This window comes from Notamacropus eugenii, chromosome 7 (genome assembly GCF_028372415.1).
Source record: "Notamacropus eugenii isolate mMacEug1 chromosome 7, mMacEug1.pri_v2, whole genome shotgun sequence".
NCBI lineage: Eukaryota > Metazoa > Chordata > Mammalia > Diprotodontia > Macropodidae > Notamacropus > Notamacropus eugenii.
Window position 1 is genome coordinate 58,128,717 of NC_092878.1, and position 22,432 is coordinate 58,151,148.

Sequence of the window (22,432 nt, forward strand, 5' to 3'; positions counted from 1 at the left end):
ATGTTCTGTTTCTAGACCTTTCAGTTAATATGCTCTTTTTATTTTTAGTTCATGCTGACATGGCACCTAGATCTGGTTCAATCAGTTGTTCAAGGTGATTAGGAAGTACAAGAGGCCAACAAAGGGCTAATTTGACATTGGATAACCACTTCTCAATTGTCATTTCTCTTACGTCAGAAGTGGGGCCCAAATGAAGGGGCCCTAAATTAAATTGCTTAGTGTCTGAAGGACACACCTTCCTAATCAGAGTAAGTGGCACAGATTGCAGCTGCCTTCCTGTTTGCTTTTGGGGTGCCGTTTATGATCAGATCCCAGGAGGCAATGCTCCATCTTCAGTCTTTTAGTCAATATAGTAAAACCTTCATTACTAACATAAAAGGACATGTCCACCAAATTAATAGGGGGGAAAAATGAGCATTTTAGCCAACTGGGTAGGTGATACATATTGGGGGTGGGGGTGGAGGTGGGGGTGCAAGAAGAGTCAAGAACCTATTTGTTGCAACAAATGAAAAAGCAGTCATAAGGGCCTAGCCCTAGAGGCAAAGTTCTTAATCCATCTGGGGTCTGTGATCTTTTCTTTTCTTACTTTTATTTTAAATTATCTTATCTGTTTTCAGTGTTCTACAATCGCTTCCATATATCTTAGAGCTTTTCCCCTCCCCAGAGGGCGGGCCATCTTATATAGGTTCAACATATACATTCCTATTAAATGCATTTTCACCTTAGTCACTTTGCATAGAAGAATTAAAATGAATAGGAGAAACCATAAAACCAAACCAAACCTATCTGTGATCTTTTCTTAAAAAAAATTTGGATAATTTCCACATCATTGGTTTCCTTTGGAATCCTGTAGGTTGAGGCAGAACACGAAGATCAGGAGAAGATCCCCGCTCCAGAGGGACGGCCGCGGCCCAGCCTGGTTAGACACGCTGGGGGGGCTCTGGACCCCAGGACCCCAGACTTGTAGGGATGGAAGGCCCCAGGAGGCAAGGCTGGCCTCCTCCTTGTACAAACAGAGAAGCTGGTCCCAGAGGTGGGAGGGCACGCCTTGTTTCCAGCCCATTGGATGGGGCAGAAAGCAGGCCTCTAAGGATGGGGTGGGGAGGGGAGTGAGGAGGCACCCCAGGACGGGCCTGCCTGGCACACGCGGCCTGGGCCGGCCTGGGGGAGGGCTACGCCGTCTGGAACCTGGTCCCGGGGCCAAGGGGCGCGGACGGAGGCTGGGACGCCGCTGCCCAGCACGTGGAGGGCTCCAGGCCCAGGCCGCCCTCCGCCCGGGAGGGCCCCGGCCCGCCCGACCTGGGGAGGCAGGGCCCACAGGTCCCTCCCCTCCTGCCCTTCCCAGCTTCCGGCCCTCCCTCCGGGCCCAACCCCTCGGGCGGCGCCGGGAGCTGGGGAGTCTGGCCCGGCCAGGCCTCTATTTACTGTTTGGTTTCCAGGGTGACACGTAGGCGCCGTCAGAGTCGCCCGTCATCCTCCCCGCAGCGCGGCCCCCACCCGGCGCCGTGACGTCTGCCCGCCCGGCCGCCCGCCCGCTTCCGCTTTGCCCATATATGGAACGACGGGACGGGCGGGGCGCGGGGCGCGGGGAGCTGGGGGAGGGGCGGGGAGGAAGGGGCCCGGGATTCCTCTCCGGGCTCCCGCCCTCTGCCCCGGGAGACACCCGGCTGGGACCGGGGCTGTGAGCTTTGCCCCCGAGGCCAGTCTGTGGAGGAGGGGAAGAGCTCTCGAGCTGGAAGGCCCCCCAAAGGTAATCTAGTCGAAGCCTCTCCTTTCAGAGAAGAGAAAATAATGGACTTACCTAAGGTCACACAGGTGTCAGCCCTTCGGTCAGACCCGTGCGTCGTGTGACTCCAAGTCACGTGGCTGTGCCCCTTTCCCTGCCCCCACGCTGCCTCCTGCTACACCTGGCCAAGCGATTCTTTCCCCAATCAATAATCAATCAGCAGACACCTATCTATTATGTGCCTACTATGCGCTCTGTTGGAAGGGAGGGATGGGGCCCTTAACCAGACCCCCTGGTGTTACCTTAGACTCTTCAGAGCTCAGGCTCCACAGGTACGTGGGGTCAGACTTGGGGTGATCCTGATCGATGATCGATGACGATGATAAATGTCTGCTGGGCTGGGAGAGTCGCGAGCAGCCTTCCAACGGCGGGATGACAAACCTAGTGCCAGCGTTGGGTGTCCTCATCCTTTTACAGATGGGGAAACTGAGGCCATTTGGGGGTTGTCAGCGTTCTGGACGTGGAGTCAGGAAGACCCTCCTCAGATCCTGGCTACCTGAGTGCCCTGTGCGACTTCAACTTCTCCCAGCCTCGGTTTTCCCATCTGTAAAACGGGGGTCATCATCGCCCTTACCTCGACAAGCTGCTGTAAGGATTAAAATGAGGTCCCCTTAAAGCATTCTGTAGTGCTGTCTATCCCAAGAGACTTATCCGGAGGTCCGAGCCAAGAGGGGTCAGCTCAGTGTCATAGGGAGGGAGTCTGGAAGTTGTGTCTGCTCTGCTTCTGGAAATGCGGGCCGCCCTGTCTCAGCTTCAGCAGAAATGACACTCCCTTATCAATCCAGTTAGTAGGGGGTTTGGTCCCCACGATCTTGTTGATTATTTATTATTGATTTGTGACTCTGAAGGATGGCAGATGCCTCATCTTTACAGCATCTAGAGCAGTGCCTTGCATGTATCAGGTGGTCAGTAGACGCTGGCTGAATGAAGGAGGTCATCTTAGGACCACCAGTGACTTAGGGTCAGGTCAGTCCTTCACCATCTCCATCTCAGCTTCCTCATCTGTAAAATAAAGAGGCTGAATATTCTCTGATCTCCTTGGGCCTCTTGTTTAAAATCCTGTAATTGACAGAGTCTCTGTTGAGATCTGAATGGAAGCAATGGGCAGAGGGATTGGATTTGTGTGAAACAAGGTCAAGTCCCCTTCTCTGGGCCTTCTGTTTTAGAAACAGCTGTGATCTTAACAGATCTCCGAGGTTACTAGTAAGTACTCTGGTGATGATGAACTATATGAAGCATGGAAGCTAACGCAATCTGCAGATGCAAAGTGCTATAAAAATCTTTGGTAGGCATCCAGCCATATTCCAGAATGCTCTCCGAGGGAGGAAGTGCTGTGCAGCTGGCTGACTACTCCATTTCTGTACCCTGTGCTCATTAGCATAGTGGTTCCGTAAGTGGTCCCCCCCTGATCCCTGCTCTAACCTGACTGGTCGTCCTAGTACATGGTGACACTTCGTAATAGAGGCTGGACCTTGAAGTGCCAGATCTCTTTCCCAGGCAGGCACACTGCAGCATTTGCAATCCTTTGCCACTGCGCTAACAGAGATGACAAAGGACATCTTATTTCCATAGCTGCCATGAAATGAGACCCAGAAACTGATAGGAAAACCCAAATATTAGTTTAAATAATGATCAGGTTCTGATTACATAAGAGACCCTGTAGGTCCCTAATTTCTCTGGATACTTATGTATGTTCTTATTTCTAACAAATCTTACACTTTTAAAGCTGAATCATCTAATCCAACTCCTTCATTTACAGATGAGGAAACAAGACCCAGAGATTTGCATTTACTCACTTGAGATCATACAGCATTACCAACTGATCTCAATGCCAAGTCTAAGCTCTTTCCAGTACTCCAGTTTGCCTCCAACATTACCTGATGACCTTGCTTAAAAGCAGTTTTGATGCTTGTGGTGTCAGGACTATGGTGTCTCGTTCAAATAGCTAAACTTCTGTTTAATTTTGGATGCCAGGGCATCCCTGAGCATTTCCCACTGTTGCCAATGATACTTTTTGATGTGCCTCATCTAAGTACTTGTTGATCTACCATCCCAGGAACACAGGATTCAGAGCTAGAAAGGACATTAAAGGTCATTTTAGTCCGATCTTCTCAATGACCAGATAAGAGGAGATTGAGGTCTAGAAAGGTTAAGGGAATATGTGGGAGAGCTAGGATTTGTGCTGGGAAGTGCTGGGAAGATTCCATCATGGCATACTGCCTCTCCATCGTAAGCTCGTGATAGTATTGTAGACACAGGTAGGTGGAAAGGGCTAGCATTCACTGTATGCCAGTTTCTGAAGAATTCCCTCTGGTGGCAGTCCAAGGGCATAGAGCCATATTCCTTCGGGGTATCTGGATCTGTCTAGATATCCTCAACCTTATCATGGCTCCCTATGACTTTTCACTTTTTCTTCATAGCTGTTTGCTTTTCTTTTCTTAGCTAAGCCCAGGCTAGAAAGGAGTTTTCTCTCAGGATTGGAAGTCTGTTGCGGGGCAGGAGGTGGAGGCTGCTTTCTATAATCCACAAGCCTTTTTTGTGAGACTGAAGGTACTTCCTGTAGGAGAAGAAACAAGGTTTCTCTACAGTCTGACCCTAATAAATACTTCCTCTTAGGCATAGTCTTTCCTTAACCAACTCCCCTTCCCATAAGTCTGAGTCTGTGGGAAATTCTTATCAAAATTTGAGGCCCCAGAATTTGTCCCTCCCTTCATGATTAGTCAATTCATTAAGGGCCCTCAATACTGGAAGTTGCAGTGGCAATTCTGACCCCTGCTGGGAGAAGGAAAAGTTGTTTGTTGTGGTTCAGTCACATTCAGTCCTGTCTGAGTCTTTGTGACCTCATGGATCATCACAGTTCAGACCTTTCTATCCTCCATTATCTAAGTCCGTCCAAGTTCATGTTTGCTATTTCTCTGACACTGTCTTTCCATCTCATTCTTTGCCAATCCCATTTCCTTTTTGCCTTCAGTCTTTCCTGACATCAGGATCTTTTCCAATGAGTACTGTCGTCTCATTATGTGACCAAAGCATTTAAATTTCAGGATTTGACCTTCCAATGAATAGTCTGAATTAATTGCTTTAAGTCATGACTGATTTGATCTCCTTACTGTCCAAATGACTCTCAAAAGTCTTCTCTAGCACCACAATTTGAAAGCATCACTTCTGCAGCGCTCAGCTTTCCTTATAGTCCAACTCTCACAGCCATACGTTGCTACTGGAAAAGATGTAGCTTTGACTATATGGACCTTTGTTGTCAAGATGGTCTCTGCTTTTTAGTATGCTGTCCAGAAGGGAAAGAGTGACTTTCAAAATTTCAGAATTCCTATAGCTGTCCTAAACTGCAGCCTTGGATAGTCTTGGGTCACAATTGGAAAAATGTGTTACTATATAATTTTTCATGCACTCTGATAGAAAATAAATAGGTACAGTTGCTTATATAAGCAATATTAGTAATAGCTGTCATTTATACTTTGCTTTAAGATTTGCAAGCCACTTTATTTTATTCCTTAACAATATTTTATTTTTTCCCTTAGTTACATGTAAAGATAGTTTTCAGTATTCATTTTTGTAAAATTTTGAATTCCAAAATTTTCTCTCTCCTTCCCCTCCTCCCTCCTCAAGATGCAAACAGTCTGATATAGGTTATACATGTTCAATCATGTTAAACATTTTCCCACATTAGTCATGTTGTGAAAGAAGAATCAGAACAAAAGAAAAAAACATGAGAAAGAAAAAACAAAAGCAGCAACAAAAAAAGTGAAAATAGCCTGCTTTGATCTGCATTCAGACTCCATAGTTCTTTCTCTGGAGCTGGATAGCTTTTTTGCAGCATGAGTCGTTTGGAATTGTCTTAGATGATTGTATTGTTGAGAAGAGCTAAGTCTGTCATGGTTGACCACCATAAAATGTTGCCATTACTATGTACAGTGTTCTTCTGGTTCTGCTTACTTCACTCAGCATCAGTTCATGTAAGTCTTTCCATGTTTTTCTGAAATCTGCCTGTTTGTCATTTCTTATAGAACAATAGTATTCCATTACATTCACATACCACAACTTGTTCAGCCATTCCCCAATTGATGGGCATCTTCTCAATTTCCAGTTCTTTGCCATCACCAAAAAGGCTTGCAAACCAATTTATAGGATTATCTCTCTTGACTTTCACAACAACCTTGCATGAGGTAGATGCTGTTATCCTCACTCTACAGAAGAGGAAACTGAGAGTAAGAGAGATTAAATGATTCGACCAGAGTCAGTGTCAGAGGCAGGCTATAAACTGAGGTGTTTTTGACTTAAAGTTGGAATTGTTTGATGGGCAGAAATTACAAGAAGACCTTTGCTACAGTAGGATAAGGAGAAATTTCCTAACAGTCAGTTGTCCCAAAATGGAGTTGGCTACCTTAGAGGCTGGTGAGTTACCTATTACTAGAGATCTTCAAGAAGAAGCTAGATTACCATCTGTCAAGCATATACGGTAAAGGACAGCTATGGCCCAGGTAGGGGGCAGCTAAGTGGCATGGTGAATAGAGTGCTGGGCATGGAATCAGGAAGACTCATCTCTCTGAGTTCAGATCTGGCTTCAGACACTTACTGGCTGTGTAATCCTGGGCAAGTCCCTTAACCTTGCTTGCCTCAGTTTCCTCATCTATAAAATGAGCTGGAGAATGAAAACGGCAAACCTTTGCTAAGAAGACCCCAAATGGGGTAATGGAGAGTCAGACATGACTGAAAAAACAACAACTTCAGATTCCAGGTTCATTGGTCTTTCTACATTACCATGATTCCTTTTGTCTAAAGCCTGTCATCCTGGGTTCAGCTCAAGTCCCACTTTCTCTATGAAGTCTTTTTGGATAGTTCAAGGCTACATTGGTCTCCCTTTTCTGAAATCCTACAGGATGTATCATTTATTTTCATACACTTTTCATATATAGGCAAAGAGGGCCTGAGCACCCTCCATGTTCTCTTTGGGAACAACATTTCTCAGAAAGCTTTGTGGAACTTAGCAACTTTTTGAGTACCCAGTTTGAACTGGAGATGAGAATCTCATGGAGGGATGAAATGCTAGTTGGTGAAGGGTTAATACAAAAGCGCTGCTCTTTAGTACAGCAACCTGGTGAATTTAGGTTATGTGGGACATCCCACCCTCCCAGGGTGCTATTGTGTTGTTCATTAAAATCAATATCTCCCCAACTCACTTGCAGGCACTTTGAAGTCAGAGACCATGTCTTATGCTCTGCCTATATGTTGAGCAGATGATAAATAGGTGTTTAATAAATGTTTATTGCTTATTTGATTTCCCCCCCCCTCCATAATAGCTCCTCATTCTTGCTTGGATATGCTTTCAAATAATAAACAAGAGGGTTAGATTAGAGGACTTCTAAGGTCCTCTGTGATAAGCTTAAAATCTAGGTTCCTTGGATCTCCCAGCATTATGGTTTTTTTTGGTCAGTGGGTCGACAAACATTTATTAAATACCTACCATGTGCCAGGTACTGTGCTAAGTGCTGGGGATACAAAGAGTGGCAAAAGATAGTCCCTGCTTTCAGAGAGCTTGATCCAGTTGTAGGAGGTAACATGTAAACAACTATGTGCAAACAGAATATGTACAGGGTAAACTGGAGATCATCACAGAGGGAAGGTATTAGGATTAAGGAGGTCTAGGAAAGACTCCTTGCTGAAGGACTTAGGCTAAAACCTAAATGAAGCCAGAGAAGTTAGGAGACAGAGAAAAGAGCCAATGGATTGGAATGCCCAGAGTTGGAAGTTGGAGTGTCCTATAAGAGGAACAACAAGGAAGCCAGTGTTACTGGATCTCAGGGCACATGTAGGGAGGGGAGTAGGATGTATGAAGACTGGAAAGGTAGGATTGTGATGGGCTTTAAAAGGCAAACAGAGAATTTTATATTTGATTCTGGAGGTAACAGGGAGCCACTGGAATTGATTCATTTGGGGAGTGTGGGGTTGTAGGATGACATGGTCAGATTTGCTTTTTAGAAAGGTCAATTTGACAACTGAGTGGGGAATGGAGTGGAGTGGAGAAAGACCTGAAACAGGGAGATCAAGCAGCAGGCTTGATAGCCCAGTAGCCCAGGCCTGCATGTGGGTGGTAGCAGTGTTAGAGGAGAGAAAGGGGCATATACCAGAGATAGTAGGTAGTAATGAAGGTAGTAATGGAAACGGTTGGTATGAGAAGAGACAGAGAGAGACAGAGACAGAGTGAGAGAGACAGAGACAGGGGGAGGAGGGGAGTAAAGTATGACCCCCTGGTTCCAAGCCTGGGGTACTGGGAGGATGGTGGTACCACTGACAATAATGAGTCATGGAAAGAGGAGAGTTTCAGGGAAAAGATAATAAATTCAGTTTTGATCATGTTGAGTTTAAGATGTCTACAGGACATCTGGTTTGAGATGTCTAACAGGTGTTTGGAGATGTGCGACCAAAAGTCAAAAGAGAGGCTAGGGCTGGATAAGCAGAATTGAGGATCATCAGCATAGAGGTGATAATTGAATCCATGAGAGCTGAAGAGATCATCAAGGGAAATAGTATACAGAGAGAAGAGAAGGGACCCTAAGACAGAGCCCTATGGGACACCTGTAGTTTTCAGGTGTGACTTTGATAAAAATCCAGCCAAACACAGAGAAGGAGAGATCAGACAGGTAGGAGGAGAATCAGGAAAAAGCAGGGTCATGAAAGCCTAGGGAGGAGAGTCATCAATAGTGTCAAAGACCTCTGTAGAGAGGCCAAGAAGGAAGAGAATTGAGAAAGAGCCATTTGATTTGGTGAGTAAGAGATCATTATTAGTAACTGTGGAGTGGGCAGTTTCAGTTAATTGATGAGGTCAGAAGCCAGACTGCCCAGAAATAAGAAGAAATTGAGAAGAAACAAAATGAAGGCATCTATTGTAGATGACCTTCTCAAGGAGTTAAGCAAAAAACAAAACAAAACAAAACAGAGAGAGAGAGAGAAGACATATAGGATGATAGCAGAAATGGATGGATTCAGCGAGGGTTTTTGGAAGATGAGGGAGACAGGCCTATTTGTAAGTAGCAGGGAAGGAGCAGTAATCAGAGAGATTGGAGATTTGTGAAGAGTTGGGATGGTACCGAGTATAATCTGCTGGAGAGGACAGGATGGAATAGGATCACTTGTGCACAGAGGTAGCTTTGCCTTGGCAAGGAGAACTGCCTCTTCCCATTGAGGGGGCAATGGATCTGAAGGAGAGGGCAGAGCCTTAGAGGCTGGGATGGAAACTGGATAGAAATTTAATCAAACAGCACATCTTGCACAATAGTGACAGCCTCACAAGACAATTTCACAAGAGAATACCACCCAGGATTGAATGAGGAAGCTTGAAATGGGCTCTCACGAAGATGAGGGGAAGGGAGTGTGATGTGGTAGAAAGATCTGGGTCATATGTCAATAGACATTGATTTTAGTCCCATCTCTACCACTAATTGGCTATATGACCACTGTCAAATCACTTCTTATATCATAGGATCAAAGTATTCAGCACCTAGAGGTCATCAAATCCAATCCTGTCATTTTGCAAATGAGGAAACTGAGGCACAGAGATGTTAAGTGACTTATTTGTCCAGAGACACATTGCTAGTAAAATTTCTGGGGAAGGATTGGAATTTAGGCCTTCCCGACTTCAAGTTCAGTGCGACATCTACTACAAGCTGCTTCTCTGAGCCTCAGTTTCCTTCTTTGTGAAATGGTTGGTTGGATAGATGATTACTAAAGTCCCATACAACTCTAACCCTCTTTGATTTGGTGTACTGATAAAGTGTTGAAATAACGCATATACTCCTGGTAGTACCTGTGTCTGAGGGACCCCACAGCAGAAACCACATAGCAAGACCAACCTGACTGAAAAAGACAAAGGAATGATCAAAGAAGGACACTTAATCATAGTGGGGAGAATGATGGCAGTCAGAGCTGGGGTAGAGAAGGTATGTGATGAAGACAGCTGTGTAAAGGAGGATGGTCACGCTGAAAGCTTGGGCAATTTTGAAGGAAACAGAGAGAAAGGAGGCCCTCGTCAGGAAGCCAGGTTCTTGTCAGGCCTAGGACACTTACTAACTTTGCCCTTCTGGGCCAGTTGCAAACTGGCCTCCTTATAGTTGGTGGGAAGAATTAGACTTTGGCACATGACCATTCCTACATCTGAAGAAACCTGGAATCTTGTAGCTCCTAGGGGAGATAGATTCTAGAAACATTTCTTCCTCCTTTCAGGTTGTGGTGAGGGTGTGGCTGTGGCCTTGGGCTAAATGCCACTGTAATCACGCTTCCTTGCCAGTGCCTTGGGCTCCTATCTGCTCTTTCCCAGATTGTACCGCAAATAACTTTAGTTATGGTAAGATTGAGGGTGGAGGTAGGGCATGGAAACCACTTTTGTTTGTGTATGTATGTATGTGTGTATGTGGATAGATGTGGGTGGGTGAACACACAAAGGGAAATTTCACCAATCTGAGTGTTGAGAAGGCACAGATTTAGACAATTCTGCTGAAGCCCTATGTCCCCCAGTTCCAGCAGTGATTTCCAATCCTGATTTGACACCCTAGGACCTACTTTCTCAAAGAGTGGGGCAGGTTATAGTAGAGCAAGGTCCCTAACCCTTATTTAATGCCTTGGACTCCTTAGGCATACTGGTCACATCTATAGACTCCTTGGAATTATGTTTTTAAATGTGTAAAATAAAGTACAAGGGATTACGAAGGAAGTCAATGATATCGAAATACACTTATCAAGATACTCAAGAAATGGCTCATAGGCCTTAGGTTAAGGAACTCACGTGAGAATTTTTATTCTCAAAAAACCCCCCAACAAAACCAGTTCTCTAGAATTCTCGTCCATACCATTCTGCACAGAGAAATTTTAGGAAGCAGAAAGGGAGATGGGGTGTTGTCCTTCGCAGGTTAGGAATCACTAGCCTTGTAGTTCCCATATTTCACAAGTTGAATCCCCAGTGATGAAGGGAAAGCTAAATGTTTTTAGCACTGGTGAGGGAAACTGGTGAGAGTGATGACTGGTGACCTAGACACAAATCCATATCTGATGCAGTCTGCCAATCAAGTCTGAAGATTGGACAGAGCTCAGGCTTGGAGCTTTGAGTGTGTTAGGAAATAGCACTAAGTCCTTCTAGTATTAAATAGCTATAACTAGAGGCTTTTGCTCTTGTAGCAAGGAGATAGAGGGGAAAGGGAAAGGATTAAACATTTAGAAAGAGCCTACTATGTGGCAGTGTCAATATAATCTCATTTGATCTTCACAACAACTCTGGGAGGTAGGTGCTATTGCTATCTCCATTTTTTTTTTATAGACAGAAATTAAGTGACTTGCCCAGGGTCATACAACTAGTATGTGAATTCAGGTCTCCCTAACTATATGCCCAGTGCTTTATTCACTGAACTGCCTGGCTTCAGAAAAGGTGCCCTTTAGTTGGGAGTGGAAAGATTCAGAGACACTAGGATATCTATGTAAGGAGTGGGGAGGGAGGCATGGAAGATTTCAACTCTATGAATTATTGATAAATTCCAGTGTAATCTGACAAACAATTATTTTTTTAAATAAAAATTTATTGATTTTTATTTATATATGTAATCCCTTCTCTATTCCAGAAAGCCATCCCATTTAACAAATAATTTTATTTGAAATAAGAGAAAGTGGAGGAAAAAATATTCAGCAAAACCAATCAGTACGTTGAAAAAATCTGAAATTATATGTAATGTTCCATGTCCACGGACTTTTCTACCTTTGAGTGTATATGTGTGAGGTGCCTTCTCTTACCTTACCTTTGGGGGTAAGCTTCTTTGTAATTTTGTGACATTCCTTTTCTACCATTATTAGTTATTTTTTCCATTTGTGTTGTTGTAATCATTATGTATATTGATTTCCTGGTGCTACTTACTTCACTGCATTTGTTCATGTAAGTCTTTCCATAAGTATTCATTACATTTATAATTTCTTATAGCACAGCAATACAGGCATACCTCGGAGATAATGTAGTGTGATGTTGAAAAGGTTCCAGAAACATAATATCTGGGTAATTTAATTATTTTATTAATAATTTCAAATATTATTATTAGACCAAAGACAATCATGGTAGTGGGCTCAAGGCTTATATGCTGTTAGAAGAGGAGTGTTCCTGAGGGTGGCAATCAACTCTGATTGGCTAACAATTAATGAGAGAATGAATATTACAATGAGGGGCTGGACCTGAACTTTGGCGATAGCATTCATTTTTAAGTTACCTCCCAGCCTTAGGCAATCTATTCAAAGAATTCTTCCCCCATCCAATCCTGAGCAGAACACAATGGCTCCCCTACCTGGGGCGGGGGGTGGGGGGGGTGTTCTGAACAAGGAAATTAGTCTAATTTCATTATCAATAATGTCTTTCAGGAGGCTGAACTTTTAAAATCAGGACTTTAGAAAAAAGGGGGAACTCTGGATCTCTCCAAATTATTGGTTATTAATAATCATTTCTCTCAGTGGGTTTGGTTCCAGAACACTTCAATAAAGTGAATATCAAATAAAGTTAATCACATGAGTTTTTTGGTTTCCCAGTGCATATATAAAAGTTATGTTTACACTGTACTGTAGTATACTGTACAATAGTATTATGTCTAAAACGAAAACAATGTACATACCTTAATTAAAAAAATACTTTATTGCTAAAAAATGCTAACGATCATCCAGGCCTTCAGTGAGTGATCATTTTACTGGTGGAGGGTCTTGCCTTGATGTTGCCTGAATGATCAGGTTGGTGGTTGCTGAAGGCTAGGGTGGCTGTGATGGGGTACAGACTCTGGGAACCCCTTTGAACTCTCCTTCCTACTCGATCTGGTATTTGCCTGAGGCCATAAGTCTTTCATTATTGCTTTGTCCTGCTGTCCCTGGCTATTTCCTGTCCTTGAACCTGTCAGAATATCTATGCCCAAATGTGCTACCCTTGAACTAGCCTAGCCCTCCATTGCCTGTTCCCTCCCCAAACCCCTCCTCCAGTTACCCTGGACTACTTGGTCACCCCTAGATTCTTCCCACAGTTTTTCTGCATATAAGATCCCTCTTGTCTCCATGAAGGGGCTCAGATTCAATCTGGCCTGCTTGCCAATACAAGTTTCACAAATGCTTAGGCTCCTTAAGAGTCTACCCAATATGGCTAATCTTTAATAAACTTTGTTTTTCTTTGGCTGAAAGAAGGCTTGAGTAGAATTCATTTGGACAGGTCCTGGTGTGTCGGTATTTTCGGGTCCTGAGCACCTCTAACCTCAACAGCTGCGGCAATTTCTTTTTTTCCTATAAAATTAATTACAATTTTACTAATGCCTTTTATTTTTATAACACAGTTATTAAAGGATATACTCCACCATCCACCTCCTCCCTGAATGAGACTTCCCTTTACCAAAAAGAAAAAAATAATCAAACAAAAGAACAGCATACACAACATTCTGCACCTATAATGTTCCAGATATCATAGAAAAAGAGGGAGGCTTATTTTTTTTCATCTCCTCTTGGTCATTACAATTAAGCTTTTTAATTTTAGTCCCTTTTTCATTATATTATTATGGTAATTGAAATTGTTTTCTTGGTTGTGTTTACTATTCTTTATACTGATTCATACAATTCTTTCCACGTTTCTCTTCATTCCACATAATTATCATTTCTTACAATGCAACAATATTCTATTCTATTAATATACCACAGTTTGATCAGCTGTTGCCCAATCTGTAAGTATCCCCTTCATTTCTACAGCTAGGTTCCAATCAGAGTGAATGAGTGTAGTGGGTCACATTATTCAAATTTGCACAGTAAATTCCATTGGATTGAAATGAATGACTGTATTTTACATAATTTTAACTTCAAATAGCAGATTCAAATACATGCAGTCACTTCTTGCAATTCATTATTCACACTCATCTATGAAAAAAATTCTTGCTGTCAATGGGTTTGGTACAGAGAAGACCCTTTTTTCTCTTACTGACCACTTTGAGTAGTATGTTCATCCATAAGATTTGTGTCTTTGGCCATCTTTCCAATTTGCTGAGTGGGTGGTAAAATGTCAGAGTTCTTTCAGTTTTCATTTCTAATTATGAGTGATTTGAATTAATCTTTCATAGGGCTTATAATTTCCCTTTTGACAGCTTCATATCCTTTACTACTTGGTTGGTTTGTTGATTATTATCTTTTGAGCTTGAAGAGGACCAAAATGACATCACTATGTTGGTGTCAAGGTACTGTGAGTCTTTATGTGGTTGAGAAGACCAGTATGAACTCACAAGGCTCTATCACAGTTGGGCACAAATAGTCTGTGTGAACATTTGGAGTGGAGATGGCTCTAAATTTGTGTGGAAATGTGAGATGTGCAAAATTTTGACTATTTATTAGGGATTGTTCTTATTTTTATATATTTGTGTTACTTTCCTACATGTTTTATGTATGAGACTTTTATCAGAGGTATTTCATACAAAGATTCCCTCCCTCCAATTGACAATTTCCATGCTTATCCTAGAGATACAGTAATTTTGTTCGTATAGAAACTTTTTAAGTTAATGTAATTGAAATTATGTATTTTTATTTCTAAAGATCTTCTTTATCCCTTCTTTGATAAAGAATTTCTCCCTTAAGCAGAGTTGCAAAAGTTATTGCCATTTAGTTTCCTCCATTTAAAAAACTTTTTAGGTCAGTTTATTTCACATTAGGTCAAATTTCTATTTGGAACTCATGGTGATGTGTGGTATAAGATGCTGGTCTAACTCTATTTCTGCCAAACTGTTTTCTGATTTTCCCAACAGCACTTATTAAACAGGGAGTCTTTCCCCCTAGTAGTTTTATGTTATAGTAGTCTATCTAACATTGGGCTCCTGAGTTAGATTATTTTTTATTCTTGCTTAGTTAATCTATTCTATTAATTCCATTAATTCATTTTTTTCTATTTTAATTGATATGAAATAATTTGGAAGATTACTATTTTTCAACAAATTTTTGGGTTATCTGTTTTCCTTGTTTTCTTATTTTAACAATGATTTCCTTTGTTATTATAGACCTTTTATTCCTTCAAGCAAATTTTGTCATTTTATTTAATTCTTTAAAATAGAATTACTGGTATGCTTGAGTATTAAATCTATATATTAATTGAAATCATATTATTATTTTTTATTGGTAGGTTTCAGTTATCACTAACAAATATTTTTCTAATTATGTCTCCCTTTAATTCTGTAGAGAGTCTTTTATTCTTATTTTCATATGTCTTGAGTTCTGAATTGTTCTCACAGAAATATCATGTCAGAAGTCAGCAAAGGGATTTAAACTGAACATTGAAAAGATCTACCTGATACAATAGGTATAAGGTATGTGAGATACTAGAACCAGACTAATAGGGGCAAGAGGTTGGAATATATTCCTCTACATATTTCAAGGAAATAGCTGGTGTCAGAACTGCAGTCATTGTATAATGTATATCATTCCTGAGTTTTCACCTGGAGCAGTGGTGTCTCTCCAGGCCACATGTGGGGCCCTCTAGATCCTCAGGTGTGACCCTTTGACTGAATCCAAACTTCACAGAACTAATCCCTTTAATAAAAGGGACTCGTGTGCCACATGTGACCTTCTAGGGTGCAACCTTTTGATTGAGTTCAAGTTTTATAGAACAGATCCTTTTGTTAAGGGGATCTGTTTTGTGAAGTTTGGATTCAGTCAAAGGGCCACACTTGAAGACCTAGAGGGCCACATGTGACCTTGAGGCCGCAGGTTCCCCACTCCTGATGGAGTGACCAGAATAGGACCGAAAGTCAAGAGATATACATCTTTTCTCTCATCTTTCCTCTAATCTCCAATATACATTGTTGTTGTTTGTCCTTCCTTCTCAAAGGAGACCAATGCCATCACGAGGGTGACATCTTGACTTCTTTGTGAATTGCATGTGAGTAGAGCTTCACAAAGTCATCAGCTTCACTCTCTCCTCTGGAGTCATCAAAATCCAATGACAAGGCAAAGGCCAAGATGACTGGTGCTGACCCAGGATGAAGGAGGTGACCTAGGTCTTTCTAAATTAAAATCTTTCCCAGGTCTCTGTTTGTCTTTGGCAGTTTCTTAGAATAAGACAACAATGAAGTTTGCGGCATCAATTGAATGCGAGGTTATTGGTTGGTCTGATTTCAGTATTTTGTTGTGTCTCAGGGAATGGGGAGGCCAGAGGAGAGGGAGAGTAAGGGAACAGCCTGTTGGTAAAACAGTGAGAACACACAGAACATATATTGTTTAAATTCTCTGGGTTAGATGGGTACAGTTCATGGCACCCTAAACCATTACAATAGTAATATCAAAGATCACTTATCACAGACCACCATAACAGAAATAATGATAATGAAAAAGTTTGAAATATTGCGAGAATTACTAAAATGTGTTACGGAGATAACCTGCTGTTCGAAAAATGGCACCAATAGACTTGCTTCATGCAGGGTTACCACAAACTTCAATTTGTAAAAAATCTCAATATCCGCAAAGCACAACAAAGCAAAGGTCAATAAAATGATCTATACCTGTATTCAGTTACACTTGTGTACCATAATTTGTTTAGCCATTCTCCAGTCAATGGGCATCAACTTTGTTTTCAGTTCTTCACTCCCAGAAAAAATCATGCTATAAATCTTTCAGTATATATGGGGACCTTCTTTTTATCAGTGTCCTAGTTGGAGCATATGCCTATGGTGGAATCTCTAAGTCAAAGAGGATGAACATTTTAACCACTTTATTTGCACATTTCCAAATTGCTTTCCCAAATAATTCATGTCTCCACCAATAATACATTAGAGTGCTTATATTTCTACAGTCCTTTGGATATCAACTATTGCCATTTTTACCAGCTTGCTCCTGAGAAGAAGAAGAATCCACAGGGTTGTTTTGATTTGCATTTCTTTTCTTATTAGAGATTCAGTGCATTCTTTCATATGGTTGTTAATAGCTTGCAATTTTTGAGGAAAATTGCTTGTTCACATCCTTTGACCAATTATTTATTGGGGAATGGATTTGAGTCTTACATATTTCTGTCCAGAAACTTATGTGAAGTGCGTACTGTGCCAGGTACAGAGCAAGAACTGGGGATATACAAATAAAATGGGAAAAAATCCTTCCTTCAAGAAGTTTACATTCTACTGAGGGGTGGGGAGGGTGTGATATTTAAACAGATATGTATACAATACAGTTTGAATAGGGAAAAAACCAGTTACACATAAAGAGATCATTAAAGGAGGTAATCAATGGAACTGAATTTTGAAGATTCAGGGAGAGGTAAGGAGGGAATGTATTCCAGGCACAAAGGACAGACTGAGCAAAGACATGAATAAGAGAGAGTGCCAAATTCAGAGAATACCTAGTGGGCTGGTTTGACCAAAGTGCAGAGTGTGAGAAGGTTTATGTAAAATAAGCCCACAAGGTAGGCCTCCACTTTCTTGCCTGTCATTCTTTTTTTTAACTTTTGACAGTCTGGGTTCCAACCTCATCATTCAACGGGAACTGCTCTCTCCAAAGAGACTGTTGCTGAGTCATTTCAGTCATAGCTGGCTCTCTGTAACCCCATCTGGGATTTTCTTGGCAAAGATGCTGGAGTGGTTTGCCATTTCCTTCTCCAGCTTATTTTACAGGTGAGGAGACTGAGGCAAACAGATAGATAAGTGACCTGCCCAAGGTCACGCAGCCTGTAAATGTCTGAGGCCAGATTTGAAGTCAGGAAGATGAATCTTCCTGATTCCAAGCCCAGCACTCTATCCGCTGCACCACTTAGCTGGTTGCTATATGCTAGACACTGTGGTAAGTACTGGGTATTCAAATACAAGCGAAAAGAAAGTCAGTTACTGCCCATAAGGAACTTACTTTGTGATGGGGAAAAGAAAAGATATAAGAAGGCTGAAGAGAGTTGTGGGATATGGGTGGAGGTGGTAGGGCAGAGTGGGTAAGGAAGAAGGTACCTAGTGTAGGGGCATGATGGAGATATCAATAGGAGTGCAGCCTGGTGGGAAATGAAGAGATAACTGTCATTTCTACTTTTGTAACATTTCTTCTTTGGCTGCTAGGTGGTGCAATGGATAGAACACAGGACCTGGAGCCAGGAAGACTCATCTTCCTGAGTTCAAATCTGGCCTCATACAGTTCCTAGCTGTATGACCTTGGGCAAGTCACTTAACCTGGTTTGCCTCATCTGTAAAATGAGCTGGAGAAGGAAACAGCAAACCTCTCCAGTATCTGTGCCAAGAACCTCCAAATGGGGTCATGAAGAATCAGGAATGACTGAACAGAAATAACAAAATGTCTCTTCTATATTTGCTCTTCTCTCCTCTGACATTACCATGATGAATATCAAGCCACTGGACCCAGATGGCTCAGGAGAAGAAGGTGAAGTTGGTGACCTTGCACAGCCCTCCCTCCCTCAGATCAAAGTCAGCTGCAAGTCGTATCATCATCTTGATGTCGTGGTCCTCTTCGAGAACCAAGGACAAACACAAGCAGTAGACTTGGTTGGTCTCCTGGTCTCCTCATTCTAGTCCATCCTCTACCCAGTCTTTCAAATTGTTCTTTCTTAAGCCCAGGTCTGACCATTCTCCTCCCACCTCTATTCAAACAGCTCCAGTGGCTTCTTATCACTGTCAGGATCAAATATAAAACCCTTTCTTTGGCTCTTAAAGTCATTCATAAACCGGTCTCTTCCTACCTTACTCCCTTTCATGTACTCTGTGATCTGGTTACATTAGCTTCTTTGCTGTTTGTTACACACCCAAAGTACTCCATCTCCTCACTCTGAGCATTTTCATTGGTTGTCCTCCATACCTAAAACTCTCTTCCTCTTCATTTTTGTGTCCTAACTTCCCTAGTTACCTTCAGGTCCCACCTTCTGTAAGAAGTCTTTTCCAATCCTCCTCAATCTTAATACCTTCTCTCTGAAACCACTCTCAATTTATTATATCATCACATCACACCATACCACGCCATACCATATCACACCACACCACATCACATCATACCATGTCATGCTATGTCATGTCATATCATATCATATTATATCGTATCATATCATACCATACCATATCAATCATTCTATCTATATCTATCTATCTATCTATCTATCTATCTATCTATCTATCTATCTATCTATCTATCTATTTTGTTTGTATATTATCTCCCCTTTTAGATGGAACTCCTTGAGAGCTGGGACTTCTTTTTGCTTATCTTTGTATCCCCAGCACTTAGCCCAGTGCCTGGCACATAGTAGGCACTTAACAAATGGCAGTTGACTGACTGTGAAATGCTTCAAATGCCAAAATGAGGACTTTGTATTTTATCCTGGAGGCAATAGGGAGCCACAGAAGATTACCAAGCTGAGTAGCAACACAGTTAGAAAATTCCAGAATTATTTTGGAAGCTGTGTGGAAGATCTCTTGAGAGGAGAGAGAATGAAAGCAGGAGTCAGAGGTGATGTGGACCTGAACCATGGTGGTGGCTGTATAAGTAGAGAGAAAGGTAGAGGTGTAAGGGCTGTTGTAGAATTGACAAGATTTGGCAATTGAAGGAGAAGAGGAAGAGGCCAGTGAGGAGGAAGAAAGTTGATGAAAACACTGAGTTTACAAATCTTGGTGACTGGAATAATAAGAATAAATAAAATAAGAATGAAGTTTATAATTTGGATATATTGAGTTTGAGATGGTTATGGGATATATAAGAGGCAGATAGCAGGCTCAATGGACAGTGCTGGGCCTGGAGTGAAGAAGATCTAAGTTCAAATGTGACACGCTGTTTGCCTTAATCCACTGGACAAGGAAATGGCAAACCACTCCAGTATCTTTGCCAAGAAAACTCCATGAACAGTATTGATGTGGACCATACCACAGGGTCACAAAGAGTTAAACTTGATTGAACAATAACAACATGGAATGTCTAGTTGAAGGTGTCCAATAGTTGATACCTGGAGTTTAGCAGACATACTTGGGCTGGACCCAGCTTGGCAGGATAAGTGAAGAAGACCTGAGTTCAGGTCTAGCCTTTGGCACACAATGATCGCATGATCCTGGGTAAATCATTTAACTGCTCAGCACTCTAAGCAAATCTATAAATTGCAGAAAAGGTGCTGACTTGTATTGGTAGAGCAAACTTCCTAGGTTGGGAGTGCCCTATAGCAGAGAAATCACAGGTCCCAGTGCCTGTCCCTTTATAGATCTGGAAGTTACAAAGTGATAGAGATTCTAGAGAAATGTAGTTACAGAAAAGAGCTCAGGATGGAGCCTGGGGAGCTCCCCAGTTTCCAAGTGAGCCGAATAATGATCCAGTAAATCAGTATCAGGAAATCTGGGAGAGAAGAGGGCATCTAGTAGGGGAAGGGGTCAGTAGGGAAAAGCTACGAAGAGGTCAAGAAGGATAAGAAAAGTCCAGTGGACTTGGCAGTGAAGATGTCCCAGATAGCTTTGGAAGAAAGCAGTTTCAGGTTTAGAAGTGAGTGGGAGGAGAATAAATGGAAGGAAGGAATAGAGAAGTCTTTTTCTGCTGACTTGACTTTGAAAGGGAGGAGACATTTAGGCTAGTAGCTTACTATTTAAATTAATTATTCACGGTAACTAGGTGTTAGGCCATGTGTGGCCTGTCCAAAATGCAGATGTAGGAGTGGGAAGGTCTGACACTCTCTACTCACTGACACCTCCCTTCCAACACCACAATACCCCTCCTCCCCTCCCTTTTTTTTTTTCTTTTTAACCCAGGGCATTCATCTTTTCCTCTTTGAGACAATGGTCAATGAGGCCTGGCAAGAGCTTAAATTGTCCCCAACCCAACTCATGTGAGGTCTTACCCATCCTTTTCACCAGGGGTGGGAGACCAGTGACCTCGAGGCCACATGTACCCTTCTAGGACCTCAAGTGACTGAATTCAAATGTCACAGAACAAATCTCCTTAATAAAAGAATCTGTTCTGTAAAACTTGGATTCAGTAGGAAGGCTGCCCTTAAGGACCTATAAGGTTACATGTGGCCTTGAAGCCACAGCCCATTTCCCCGCTGCTGCTCTACACAAATATGTGTGTGGGAGGAGATTAGCCAAAGGAGTACATCGTAATGGGTCCTGTGAGGTCCAGCAACTGTCTTTGCTAGCCATGTTCCTATCTCCTCTGTATCTCTCTCCAACGTCTGAAAGAAGCCTAGTTATAGGGGTAAACGGCCCTGCTTTGATTAGGTGCTGGAGATCTAACCTCCTTCAGATCCTCTGGTCCTGGATGTCCCCAATCACTTCTAAGCCTCCCATCCACTCCTGAAGATGGTGATTGGTGTAAGGTGTATGTGAAGAGGGTGTCTCGGCTGGACCAGATGAATCTGAGCTTGAAAAGGCAGGGTGATGAAATTATGCCTCTTAAATTTCTTGCTCTAGGGCAAAGCCCAGTCCAATTCCATCCTGCATTCAATATAATGCCAATTACAAGGTCAACATTTTGGAGTTCCAGAGGAGAACCCATAAGCAGCTGCTTTTCCAAAGGGATAGAACAGAAGGCTGGTTTGCAGGACTCTGGTTAGAGGAAGCCAGGAAGGCTCATCCAAAGTTAAATAATGGTGTGTGTGTGTGTTTAGTGCAGTGTGCCGTAATGTAGTGTAGTGCAAATAAAAAATAAAGAATGGTCTATTGGGCTGTAATCTGGGGCAGTCAAAAGAGTTAGTAGGAGATAAGGGCCTAGATTTAAAGCCCTAGTATAGAGACCTTAGGGGTCATGGAGTCCAACCTCCTTATTTTACAAATGAGGAAACTGACAGTCAAGGACATTAATTGACACCCTCAGGGTCACCCAGTTTGCAAATGTCAGAGGCAGGATTTGAACTCAGGACTTTTTATTTCTAAATTCAGAACTCTTTCTACTCTAAACCATTTGAATAGTTCAGCTCCTATCTTATGGGACAACGGGACTCTTCTTGTGAAACTGAGCCTCAGGGTCATCATTAAGCACTGGAGAGGTCAGCAAAGGATGGAGGAGAGAATGCTTTTTCTGAAGCCAAAGACTCCTTGTTTTTCTTCACACACATTTGTGTTAGCACTGACCTATCCCCACAGTGATTTCTTTTTCTTTCCACACTTCCTTCCTGAATCTGCCTTCCTGCCGTCTTTTCCCCTTTTTCTCTATGCGGTTTGAGGTCTTCCTTCAATGGAGCTTCTGCGCCCTCTGTTGACCATTGAAGGTTAGGGCGAGCAGACTGAGCAAAGAAAGGGATTGTCTAGTACCCATCTAGACTGTGTTTTAAAGACAGTGTTCAGGAAGCAAGATGGCAGGCTACAGAGAGACTCGGAGCATATAAAACTCATAGAGTGTTCACTTTTAAGACTTGTTTCTAGGGAACTGAGCCCTAGACAAGGGAAGTGATTTGCCCAAAGGTTGACTAAATGGTGGAAAGACTGCACTGGACCTGGGGAGAAGATGGGGGTTGAAAAACTATTGGCTCTTCGCCTCCCCTCTTGTGTGGCCTTGGGCGAGGCACTTAGCTTTTCTGGGTCTCAGATTCCTCATTGGCACAATAAGGGGACTGAGCTTCATAACCTTTCAGGACTCTTCTGCCTCTAACATCCTATATGTCCCATTGATTTTCCCATGTGCTTCTTTTTATCTCTATACCCCTCATTTCATCTATTT

At 42.4% G+C, this 22,432-nt stretch overlaps 1 long non-coding RNA gene across 1 annotated transcript; it reads left to right on the forward strand.

The window, feature by feature from the left end:
* Positions 1–1,618: 1,618 nt before the first annotated feature.
* On the forward strand, positions 1,619–19,456 carry LOC140513602 (uncharacterized). The gene is made up of 4 exons (XR_011970248.1): positions 1,619–1,750; positions 15,657–15,816; positions 17,269–17,427; positions 17,857–19,456. It is a non-coding gene; the product is annotated as an uncharacterized lncRNA (long non-coding RNA).
* The last annotated feature ends 2,976 nt before the right edge of the window (positions 19,457–22,432 follow it).